A 13,719-nucleotide genomic window follows, 5' to 3' on the forward strand; every position below is an offset into this window, starting at 1 on the left:
ACTCGACGATCTGAAGCCCTTGGAATGCAATTCTATTTCCGAGAATAAGTTATCCAAAAAAGATAAAGATCCTGGAAATTTATCCATTCCTTGTCTTTTGGGAAGTCATGTCATCGAAAAAGCTTTTCTAGACTTATGAGCTAGTGTGAGCTTAATGCCTTTAGCAGTTTGCGAGAGGTTAAACTTAGGTGAATTACAGCCTACTAAGATGTCACTTCAATTAGCCGATAGATCTGTTAAGTATCCGATAGGCATATTAGAAGATGTCCCTGTTAGGATAGGTCAGTTATTTATCCCTACTGATTTTTTTGTCATGGACATTAAAGAGGATAATGATATACCAATCCTTCCAGGTAGACCGTTCTTATCAACTCCAGGAGCCATAATAGATGTTAAGAGAGGAAAGTTGACATTTGAGGTAGGTGACGAGAAGATAGAATTTATACTTTCAAAATTTCTTATGGCACATGTGATGGGAGACGCATGTTATGCCATAGATATCATTGATGAATGCGTTAGGGAAATATAACAAGAAGAAATCATAAAACAATTAAGTTGCCATCAACCCTCATACTGGAAGATGATGACTTTAGGAAGCCCTACATCGATGATAACCTTTACGAATGTTTATCCCTTACCCCAGATCTTATGCCATGCCCTAAGAAACCAACCTTAGAACTTAAGGAACTGCCTAAGAACCTGAGATATGAGTTCCTCGATGAAGAGATGAATTGTCCAGTTATAGTCAGTGCTACCTTGAGCCAAGAGGAAACAAACCAACTCTTAGATGTTTTACGAAGATATCCCTCAGCCTTAGGATATAATATCTCTGATCTGAAAGGTATAAGCCCATCTATATGCATGCATCGGATTTCGCTCGAAGAAGATTCAAAGCCCTCAAGAGAACATCAGAGAAGAATAAACCCTATAATGAGTGATGTTGTTAAAAAAGAAGTTCTTAAGTTACTTGAAGCAGGTATAATCTATCAGATCTCAGATAGTAAGTGGGTGAGCCCTGTGCATGTAGTACCTAAAAATGGAGGCATCACAGTAGTGCAAAATGATAAAGGCGAACATGTAGCAAAACGGATAGAAGGAAGATGGCGGATGTGCATAGACTACAGAAAGTTAAATAAAGCAACCAGGAAGGATCTTTTCCCTTTGCCATTTATAGACCAGATGTTGGAGCGTCTAGCCAGACACACTTACTTCTGCTATCTAGATGGATACTCTGGATTCTTCCAAATACCTATCCACCCCGAAGATCAAGAAAAAACTACCTTTACATGCCCTTATGGAACTTTTGCCTACAGACGAATGTCATTCGGTCTCTGTAATGCCCCAGCTACTTTCTAGCGTTGCATGATGTCAATCTTTGCAGATTACCTAGATAGTATCATGGAAGTATTTATGGATGATTTCTCAGTTTGCGAATTTGATTTCCAAAATTGTCTTGCTAACCTTGAGAAAATCCTGGAGAGATGGATGGAGGTGAACCTTGTGCTAAACTGGGGAAAATGTCATTTCATGGTCACCGAAGGGATTGTTTTAGGACATATAGTTTCCGAAAAAGGTATTGAGGTAGATAGAGCTAAGATAGAAGTCATAGAGAACCTAAAACCACCCAAAACTATCAGAGAAGTCCTAAGTTTCCTTGGAAATGCTGGATTCTATCAGCGTTTTATCAAGGACTTCTCCAAAATAACTAAACCTTTAACTGGCCTTTTAATGAAAGATGTTGAATTCATTTTCGATGGAAAATGTAATGAAGCATTTAATCTTTTAAAGCAAGCGTTAATTTCAGCACCCATCATGCAACCCCCTGATTGGTCAGAACCTTTTAAGATAATGTGTGACGCTAGTGATTATGCCGTTGGAGCCGTTCTAGGACAAAGGAAAGATAAAAAATTACATGCGATTTATTATGCCAGTAGAACCCTAGACGCTACCCAACTTAACTACGCAACAACTGAAAAGGAACTACTAGCTGTAGTTTTCGCTATAGACAAATTTAGATCTTATCTACTAGGAGCAAAAATTATAGTTTACACCGATCATGCTGTCATTCATTACCTTTTAAGTAAAAAAGATGTCAAGCCCAGGCTACTCCGATGGATTCTATTACTACAAGAGTTTGGTTTAGATATCAGAGATGAAAAAGGCACTGAAAATGTAGTAGCTGGTCACCTTTCTAGGCTAGAACACCTAAAACCAAACCTCGTATCCATCAATGATGATTTTGCCTATGATAGACTAATGGCTAGACTAGAAGCCATTGAAGAAGATAGCCTAGGCCCTCATGAGCATTTCCAAAAATCCTTAGGTGTAAGTAATGTGCCATGGTATGCAGACTTTGTTAATTATCTAGCTACTGATATCGTACCCCCTGATCTTGACTACCACCGGAAGAAGAAGTTCTTCAACGATGTAAGAAACTTTTATTGGGACGGACCGCTCCTTTTCAAAAGGGGTAAAGACGGCATTTTTCGCTGTTGCATTCTAGAAGACGAGGTAAAAAGTATAATTGAGCCTTGTCACTCTGCACCCTATGATGGACATGCGAGCACCTCTAAGACATAGGCCAAGGTTCTTCAAGCTGGCCTATTTTGGCCTACCATGTGGCGTGATGTCCATGCTTGCATTGTCAAATGTGATAGATGCCAACGCACGAGAAATATTTCAAGTCGTGACGAAATGCCTCTAAGAAACATTCAGGAAGTAGAACTCTTCGACGTTTGGGGTATAGATTTCATGGTTCCTTTCCCACCATCCTTAGGAAACAAGTATATTTTAATAGTTGTGGACTACGTGTCTAAGTGGATTGAAGCTATAGTTGCACCCACAAACGACACTAAAGTGGTGATCAAGTTATTTAAAAACTACATATTCCCCAGATTTGGAACACCCCGTTTAGTCATAAGCGATGGAGGATCGCACTTTATATCGAGAATATTTGATAAACTTTTAAGCAAGTATGGAGTTAGGCATAGAGTAGCGACACCATACCACCCACAGACTAGTGGCCAAGTAGAAGTATCCAATAGGGAGATAAAACAAAATCTAGAAAAAATTGTTTCTATATCTAGAAGAGACTGGTCTCAGAAGCTCCAAGAAGCGTTATGGGCCTACATAACCGCTTTCAAAACCCCTATAGGAACAACTCCCTACCAACTAGTCTATGGAAAATCCTGTCATTTACCTTTTGAATTAGAGCATAAGGCCTATTGGGCCATTAAAACTTTGAATTTAGATTACCTGACCGCTGGTGAAAAACGTATCCTTGACATTCACAAACTGGAAGAACTTAGGCAATCTGCCTACGAGAATGCCAAAATATACAAAGAGAGAACAAAAGCTTGGCATGACAAGAGAATTGTGAAAAAAGACTTCAATATAGGCGACCCTATTCTCCTGTTCAACTCTAGGGTACGACTTTTCCCTGGGAAGTTGCGTTCAAGATGGACTTGGCCTTTCAAAGTATCTAAGATTCTGAGATCCGGAGCTGTAGAAATCAAGAACGAAACCTGTAGTCCATTCATTGTAAATGGGCAAAGACTGAAGCTCTATGAAGGAGGAGGCATTCCGACAGACTACTCCAGCCACACTCTGATAGATCCACCGATTCCTACGACAAATGTATAAGTTCTGATCGTCAAGCTAACAACGTTAAACAAGCGCTGCTTGGGAGGCAACCCACAATTTTCTTATCTTGTTTTACTTTTTTGCATTTATTTACTTTATTTTATTTTTAATCATATTTTCACCAAGACTAAATATCATTTGCAATGTTTGTGTTTTCAGGATCCTTTTTCCTAACCTTTGCAGGATGCAGAACTTTGATGACATGCACGTGGCTTTCAGGGATGACGCTTATAGGGAGTGTTACATAGCTCTCTACCAGCGCTTTATGGCCCCTATGTGCTATCCAGACCAGGATTGCATGGAAGCCTTATGCATTGAGTCGAGCATCAGATTCCTATGCCACCAACTTCAATGGGATGAATTCGCTGATGACCTGAGCAACACCTATAGAAACTTGACTTTGGAGTTCCTCAGTTCATTTGATTATGATCCTTACTCCGGACCAGATGGACATGTTGTTTTTGGGATATTCGGGATTGAGTACTCTTTCAGTCAGAAGGAGTTCGGTGACTTATTAGGTTTTCAGACTACCCCCGACGCTATCCCTGAGACGCCGATGGGATACTTTCTGGGTAAGGAAGTGGAGAAATTCTGGAGCGATATCTCTGGTGGAGGGAGTCAGGATCCTTCTACTCAGTTGTCCCAGGCTATCCACAACCCTGCTATGAGGTATTTCCAGATGATACTGACGCACTCTTTTCTTGGGAGACCAGATGCTGAGACTTTGCTGAGTGAGGAGGAGATATTTTTGTTATTTTGTGCATCCCAGTCTCGCCCTGTGGCATGTGGGAACTTTCTGCTGTGTGTCCTTAGCAGTGTTTCCAGATCATCCGAAGGAGTTATTCATGTAGGAGGGATTGTCACATAGATTGCCATTGCCTTAGGTCTACCCCGCAAACTGCTCCATCTCAATACTTTCTGTGGCTACACTACTATGGATATCGATTTCTTCTTGACCAGAGGATTGATGAGGAGATCCTATTTCAATCCCAGACAGTTCAGATTGTTGATTGATAGCGAGACGATACACTACTTTACACTGCCAGATCCGATGATGACCAGTGTTCATGATCCAGCTAACTGGAGTTATGCTTTGGAGGGTCATGGAGAGAATGTTGAGGAGCCTAGATCCCCACCTGTAGCTGATTATACTCCTACACCGCCTTCACCCAGGATTACTGTGCTCTCTAATAATTTATCTTTGCAGACCCAGATATCCGCATGCAGATTGCCGAGTGTCGTAGAGAGATTGCTGAGCTTAGGCAGGAGGTGGCTGACCTTACCTTATAGATGGCGGAATCCGATCTTACACATGCTACTGAGGCTGATTGTTTGTACCAAGAGATCGTAGAGCTTCGTCAGGAGATAGTCGTACTTCGTGGATCCAGTTAGGCAGAGGAGCCCCCTGCTGTTTGAGTTTACCGTCTCGTTTATTCTTTCTTATTTATGCTTATATTATTTCTCGCATTTCCCCGACTTATTTTATATTATTGCATTTGGTATATTTCCTAACTATATTAGCACATTGATGTTTCCATATATATACATATTTTATGTGTGTTTATTCCCTTTATATTTATATTATAGTCTAATAATATTAATTATTTATTTATTTATTAGTCTAATGTTTGAATTTTATTTTTATAAAATTGTGCAAACCTTATTTCATTAGGAAAAACAATGAAAATGCTATCCGGACTCCCAACCAAAAAGAGAATGGAGAAGCCCATACCAAATGAGTCAAAATCCGGCCTAACTGAAATTACTCTTGTGGCGCCCGCCATGGATATTGTGGCGCCCGCCACAGCGTCTGATAAAGCTCGGGGCAGATTCACATTTTTCACCATTTTCAAACCTTCAAACCTCCAAAACCCATTTTTTCCTCTTCCAAAAACTCCCTTGAACCCCATAAAAGCTCCCACATTTCTCATCTTTCCACCATACAAGTCACCTTCCCAACTTCCATTTTCATTTTCTTCCGTCAATATTCATAAAAACCCCACCTTTATACAAACCCATCTTCATCTTCTTCATCACATTCCAAGAGCTAAATAATGGAGTTCAACAGATTTATCCTTCGCGAAGGGAAGCCTGGAGATAGGCAAAGAAAGATTATCAAAAGGTTGCAAAATCGGGAAATTCTCCCGACGAGGTACGTGGAAGATAACTGTCTTTATACTTTGGGTATTTACCATAGTGTTTTTAATTTGTTAGATATTTTAGGCTTGCACACTATCTTTTTAAATCGAGAGCCTACCTTTGAGTGATTGACAATCAAGTTTTTAAGTTATTTAATTTATATTGTCAGTCCTAACACTGCTAGTACAGTTGGTATTGTTCTATTTAAAATGTTTGTTGTTGAGTATGAATTTAGTACCGACGAACTAGCAGGTCTGTTAGGAATTCCTCATGGGGAATGTGCTATTTGTGAGGCCCCTTTGGATTCAGATTGGTCGGTCGAGGTGTTTTCCTTCTGGCAGAGACTGTCTAATACTTTAATAAATTCTTTTGAAGGAATTCTTGCCTCGACCATCCATAACCCGACCATCAGAGTTTTTAGATATCTGTTGGCATGTACTATTTTTGGCTGGGAGAATTTAAACAAGGTTAATGCTCAAGAGCTTCTATTTTTACAAGGAAGCCTCACAAATAGGAGAATTAATTCGGCCCCGTTTATGATTGCTCATATGGCTTTAACTCTTAATAAAGCGGGACCTATTATTTTTGGAGGACTCATTACGTCTATTGCTCGAGCTCTTAACCCAAACAATAAGATAGCTACATTAGCTCCTCGCACAATCAACCTAAAATTTCTGAGAGATATGAAATTGTGCCGATTGAGAAGAGAGGGAGGTTATGTGCTTATGATTCATAGTATAACTATCCCATCTGTTGTCTTACTGTGCACTAGACGTACTGATGTACCTAATGAAAGGAATTGGACCTATGTTTTAGATGCTCCACATGTTTTGGGTCCACTTCCTCCTAATGTTCCTAATGAAGAGGGTCATGACACTGATGAAGAGTTTGATCGGAGAGAGCAATCTCTCGTACCTCATGTGTCCCCCCGTCACCCTTCACCACTACACACCGCACCATCTTCTTCTTTTGCAGGTTCTGCTCCTGGATTTTATATTACAGAGAAGATATGGCGCGACCACATGGCTAGAGAGCAAAGGCGTGATGACCTACTCTCTATCATTCAACAACAACTGGTGGACAACATGAGCTTCATGCAAGAATCGCAGCGGAGGACAGATCGATCCTATGAGACTGTTGCACAGACTCAGCTTGCGATTACCTACGAGCAATTCCGTCAGCAGAACTACCACCGTCAGCATTTTGCGTTAATAGAGGTCACTCAGGGTTCCATTTTAAGCAACCTTCGAGAAGTGAGGACTGCTCAGGATGCCTTACAGGCCAGGATGGATCAGAGAGACCGTCGTCGCAGCCGATCCCGTCTTCACCCTCAGGATGGTGAAGGAACCAGTGGTCAGCCGTAGTATGACAGGTTACTCTCCCCTTATCTTATTTTGAAACATTGGGGACAATGTTCAATTTAAGTGTAGGAGGAGAATTTATCGCTTTCTATTTTCCTTTTCTGTTTTTAGTTAGATTGTTTATTTTTATTGCTTTTTAGTTGTTTACTTTGTTTTATTTTGCTTTTAGTTAGAGTGTTTTAGAAAATGCATGTGTCTGACGAGTCACCAGTATAATGTATCTTTAGTACATCCTCATCTCCCCATTCCTTTAGCCCTACCAAATTTTTTTGCAAAAGAAAATGGTGTTGTTCTGAAATTTTTTGGGCTTTAAGACAGGTTTGAGTTAGAATGTAGTGACTTGGGAGAACTTTTTGAAACATCAGTATCATTTTAGCACTATATACTTCATGAATATAGGAATCACTCCCGAAACCCCATATACCATGGCCTTAATTATCATTTCAGTATAGTCCTCAGTAGTTTATTCCAGCAGTCAGCTCCGGTCGAAGCATCCTCAACGTAGGGGACCGATGAACATAAGTGAATGATCCAGTGCAATAAATAAAAGAAGAAAAAAATCAACTCCGGTATCGGTGACCCTCACAAAGTCATTTAAACCAAAAAGTTGTAAAAACTTGCTTCAAAAGAAAAAGAAAAAGAAAAACTCACCCGCTGTTAGTTGGTTCAGAGGTATCTGGCGCTGAACTCGGTAGGGCGGATTACCATCCGATCCCCCACAACTGCATTTGGGTCAAATAAAAGGGTTTACACATATTTATGTGCCAGAAACCCCATGTTTAGGATCAGAATCACTAACCAGTCACTCTGCTATGAAGCATGTATAGATAACGGGCTTAATGTGATTGCGCCTGAATGAAAAGGACCCAAAAAGAGATGAAGAGGTAGGCCTAGGTATTGTGGGATAATATGGGTTGGTTAATATAGGAATGGAGTTTATGTCCGTGTCTGCGGATAAGTGTCATCCCGATACCCTTAATTCACTCAGTTAGTACCTATCACTGCATCCCGACTTGAACTTAGAAGCCTTTCTAGCCCGAATCACTCATTGACACCAGTTTTTCTTCTATGAGCTTTTAAGTATTTTGCTTGAGGACAAGCAAGGGTTTAAGTGTAGGAGAATTTGATGACACTGAAATTCACCGTATTTTCGACTCCGATTTCGCATGCATTTTAGTTGTTTTATTGTTATTTTGTTATGTTATTACTGTGTTTTCCTTTATTTTCAGGTTTTCAGTCTAATCAGAGCCCCGATTGAGAAAAGGAGTGAAAATGAGCTAAAAAGCCTAAAAATCAGCATTTTGCACTTGTGGCTCCCACTGTGGCTAGCGCCATGGGTCCAGCCATGACGTGTCATAGTCCAACTTCTCCTCAACTGCCACATATCCCACTATCTCCACTTGGGTGCCACAATTTACTCTTATGGAGGGCGCCATGGTGTGGTGGCAGGCGCCACAAGAACAAAGAAGTTTCCCTCCCAAATTCAAACTTAAGGGCATCATTGTCATTTCCATTATTTTCCTTGCCTATAAATAGAGACTTGATTTCATTTGTTTCATCATCCAAACTTAGATCAAAACTTAGTTACAACTAGGCATATATTCAGTATTGTAAAAAATGGTAATCGCTTCACATCGGAGTGTTGCCACACTGTGTAATCGAGTCTGTAATCGAGTTTGGAGCACTTTGGAAGGAAGTTAATCCTGCCGCCATTTTCATTTCTGTTACGCACTTTATTCAATCCTCCGATTGGAGCAGATTTTATTGCTTTATTTTTGTCTACTTTACTTTCCCGCAATATCTTTACTTTATTTATTTCTCGCACTCGCACTACTTTCGTTTATTTCTCGCACTCGCACTTTACTTTGTTTATTTCTCGCACCGCACTACTTTTATTTATTTTCCGCACTCACACTACTTTTATTTAAATTCCGCACTCGCACTACTTTTATTTAAATTAAAATGCACCTTTACTTTACCATGTCTAGCTAAACCTATAAAGGTTAGAATGTAAGGATCGTAATTGAACCGATAATCCGTACAATTGTTCGTAGAAACACTTAAGGGCTATTTTGACTTTCAACTTAAGTTTTCCCGCACTTAATTTCCGTTGGGTAAGATCGAAAGTCGTCCAACGTCTTTTTAAACTTAGTTATTTTTAACTATTTCAAATACAACGAAAGCGCTTTGTTTAGTTCATTAGGAGTTTTTGACTTAAAAAGAAAAGTGATTTTAAAACTATTTTCGGACGCGTTTATAAGTTTAGAGTCTGGTTCGTGAGAACCTCTTTTGGTTAAGAAATCCAGGTCAAAATACTTTTCAACTTAGTCAAGATACTATATTTCTTAAAAATAGGTTTACTACTCTAACGCAATGCGCGCCTTTTTATAAGTGACAATAAGAGGGTTTGATTAGGGAGTACAACTCGGTTCTGAATACGCGAAAGCGACAGTTCCCATTAAATTAGTTCTTTTCAAAGTAGGAAACACTGCCCATAAGTAATTATATTAGCAAGTACTTGGATTATTAATTGATTATGTGAATTACATTCTAACTTGTCTTTGTTAATTGAATTTTATTTAATACTTTATTTTTCATTGTGCACTCTAAAAACCCCTATTTCGATTACCTTAGATAAACATCGTATCAATAGATAATAATAGATTGACATTTGGTCTCTATGGATTCGACAATCTTTTATATTACTCTGACGCGTTCGTATACTTGCGAAAAACAACGCATCAAGTTTTTGACTACTTAGGAGTGTCACAGGGTGAGATACAATCACATGTTCATAGCTGTAGGGGTTCGTATTATAAGTTGGAGTGGTTATACGATTCATTCGTACAACATAGAGCTGCTTCCAGCTGGGCATATGCGACCAGAGCATATCTGTTGATGTTGGTGGGTTCCACCATTTTTGCCGATAAGACCTTTACACTTGTAGAGGCACGATACCTCTACTGTTTACGGACTTAGATAGATGTTCAGGATATAGTTGGGGAGCAGCTGCACTAGTTACCCTATACAGATATCTTGGAGATGCATCCATGTTCAGTTGCAAACAGCTCGGTGGATATCCTACTCTCCTACACGTATATAATTTAATTTTGTTTATTAAGTGTTGGATTCATTTTATAAAATATGTTAACTTAATTTATTTTATTTATTATGTTTGTATTTTATAACAGTGTTGGATTCACGGGTACTTTCCAACTGTTGGAAAAAGAGGGGAGAATTGGAAACCAGTTGATAATTATGGTCTTCCTCGAGCGATGAGATGGTCGTATAGGCAAGGAGTCCTGAAGGTTGATGATTTACAACCTATTTTGGACGAGCTGACACCTGCCGACGTCATATGGCATCCATTTGAGGATCATAGAGCATGGCGTCAGTTTGATGAGATATGTCTCTACATGGGGTGTTTAAAGTGGGGTGACATAGTTGTTCCATACTTGCCTGACAAATGTTTACGTCAGTTCGGGTATAGGCAGTATGTTCCATCCCCACCTCTTGATTGTATGATGGCGACGGATATTGATGTTGATTGGATTGGTTACCATCAGAGCGTTATCGCTGTGATCCGTCCAACTACCCTGGTCACCACTCCATATGATGTAGAAGATGGTTATCTGGAGTGGTATTATAGTGTTTCACATCCACGGTTGGTCCCTCCCCATCGTGACGATCCAAGAGAGGTACCAGTTCCTGTATATGATGTCGGACCATCTGATCCTGATTGGGCTCGTGTATCTACATTGATTCATTGCTATCTGAGACAGGTTAATGCCGAAGAGGAAGATCCACAATTTGCTGATTTATTTGAAGCTTTGCATATTTCTCGTTCACATTGATTTATGTATTAAGTTTTAGAACTGAATATAATAGACATATTATAAAATTCATGTTTTGATTACATATTCATGTTTTGAGTACATATTCATGCTAATATAGGTGTAAGTAATTGCCAATGTTGTAGACGTCCTGCAAATCCTAACATCCAAGAAGTTGTTGTATGAGAACGAAATTTCCTCCAATCTAATGTGACCGGTGGCAACGGAAACCCTCTTTCATGTTAACCTGATAAAGTGAAATAATTAAAATATTAAGTCATATAAAATATTAAGTGAAATAATTAAAATATTAAATCATATAAAATAACTTGTCATACAAAATACGTACCTGAACCCAATGATTTTGGTTAACAAAACCAATGCAATAAATAGAGACATTTGGTGAATGTGAACTTGTCATCGGAAAGAAAGTCATGCACGGATTGCCTAAACAGACAAGTACAACATTATAGTGACTCTCTATCAAGTAACTCATATCTGGTAGAGTTAACCATTTTTCAGGTGGCTGTGAACCAAAGGATTCTATCATCAAAGATTCTCTTACTTCTGACAACCGATTAGAAAATAACTTGTCATACAAAGTTGACCTATACTTGTCTATTATTTCCAACCCCAACTCTCTGCGAACCATTGGCCAACCATCCTCACCATATCCATGCAATGATGCAATGACTCTAAATCCACAATTACCATATGATTCAACATTAACTACATCTTCAATGTATGACCTAATATGATTAGGAAATTGAAGAGTGAATTGTGGTTGCTTCTTTGATAATTTTAACTTCTTCGAAGTCTGTGATGGTTGAGATTGCCTTTGTGAAGATTGAGATGCCTTATCAACATACTCATGATACGAAGGGTCCCTATAAACATCATATTTTGCTGGTTTTTTTCCCTTTCTTCTTCACTCCTCCTTTGGTTTTTAGTTTCTCAGGTGGTGGACACAATGGAGTCATTGTTGGGTATGCTAGTTCACATACCCTACTCTTTAATGCCCTTTTCCCAATAACATCTAATGACCTAAATCGTTTCCATAATTCATCCATTGCATAAGTCATATCCACCTCTGATCCATCATCTGCACCTACCTCTAACTCAACTTCCATAGTTAGTTTCCTTCAATGAACATGAACAACGTCTATGGGTATCGGTATACCACCTAGTGTGTATCTTCCTAACTCACAAGCACAAGGTAACCCATAAGATGTTCTAAGAGTACAACCACATATTTGCCTATTAGTTCCAACATAATCAACTCTCAATAACTCTTCAGCAATACGTCTCAAAGCAGGTCGAGATACGGAACCACACAAATAACATAAAAGGGACTTATGTGCGCATGCTCAACTTCGTAAAAACTCTTTTGAAAAGAAGCTCTAATGTTTCCCAGTTGTAACCTCAAGTTGTTATTCATAGCTTCCTAACATTTGACCATGTCACCTATACTGTTTCCTAACATCTACTTTAACTTCTAATGAGCAGATTCAACCCTAAAAATATTGAAAATAACACATAAAAAATACATAGAAAAAATATCACATATAAAAATAACACATAAAAAATTATAAGACGTACCGATTAGTCGTTGTGTTACCCAAATGTAGCCCTTGATTAATCCATGCTCCAACAAATCTATGTCTATGTGGAGTCAACCATGTGTCTTTCACATAATTCATAAATCCACTATAATCAACACATGCTTGCTCAAGTTGATGCAACCGTTGACCATACTCTACCTCATCACTAGCCCAAACAGCTTCCATCCATAATGTGTCTATCGTCTTTTGCAGGTCATTCACCACATGTTGTTTGCATTTGGCACCAATGTTTTTGTTAATGTGAAATCTACATAGCAAATTAATCGACTTGGGAAACACAATTTCAATTGCTTTCATCAAAGCAAGATCTCTATCTGTCAAAATCACTTGTGGACACAAGTCTTTCTTCACAAACAACTCTTTTAATTTCTCCAGTACCCAGCAAAAATTCTCTGTCTGCTCAGACTCCATATACGCAAATGCAACAGAAAAAGTCAACTCGGTTGATGTCATGCCAACAATTTCAAACAAAGGTTGTCTATATTTGTTTGTCTTGTAGGTGCTATCCATAACTAACACAATCGGAAAAACATTCAACAACTTAACTGAATCAGGATGGGCCCAAAATATCTCTCTCACAACTTCCGAGTAATCCTTTTTTCTACTCCAATAGACATAGCCTTCATCCTCAATAAGCTTAAACATATGTTGTATCTCACTTCTAGAACCTCTTATCTCTTTTTGTATCACACTGTTATGCTTGTATACTTGCGTAATCCGAGTGACATTCTCAGGATCTCGGTCTTGCAAGGAAAGCAATATGTGTCTAGGTGGTACATGTCTCTTTGTCAAATCAGCGACATGTTGCTTCTCATCTGTGGTCAACCTACCAATAAAGGAATGACCTTTTAATCTATCAGGTAAACCATGATTATGTAACCCATATTTTACATCAATCTTCCAACCATACCCATCTTTCGCCGGAGTCGACCTGATTTTAGATGGGCATCCACATTTCTTGGACGCACTTTGGGTACCACTATCAGTACTCTTGTGTTTCCCACCTTTATCACAACCAAATATTAATTTGTTACTTCTCCCTCTCTTCCTTGTTTCAGTATCTGAACGACTGATAATAACAGTTACTTTATTATCGATTCCAACCTCTTTAATCCATCTGAT

Source organism: Lathyrus oleraceus, chromosome 1, assembly GCF_024323335.1.
Source record: "Lathyrus oleraceus cultivar Zhongwan6 chromosome 1, CAAS_Psat_ZW6_1.0, whole genome shotgun sequence".
Classification (NCBI taxonomy): Eukaryota; Viridiplantae; Streptophyta; class Magnoliopsida; order Fabales; family Fabaceae; genus Lathyrus; species Lathyrus oleraceus.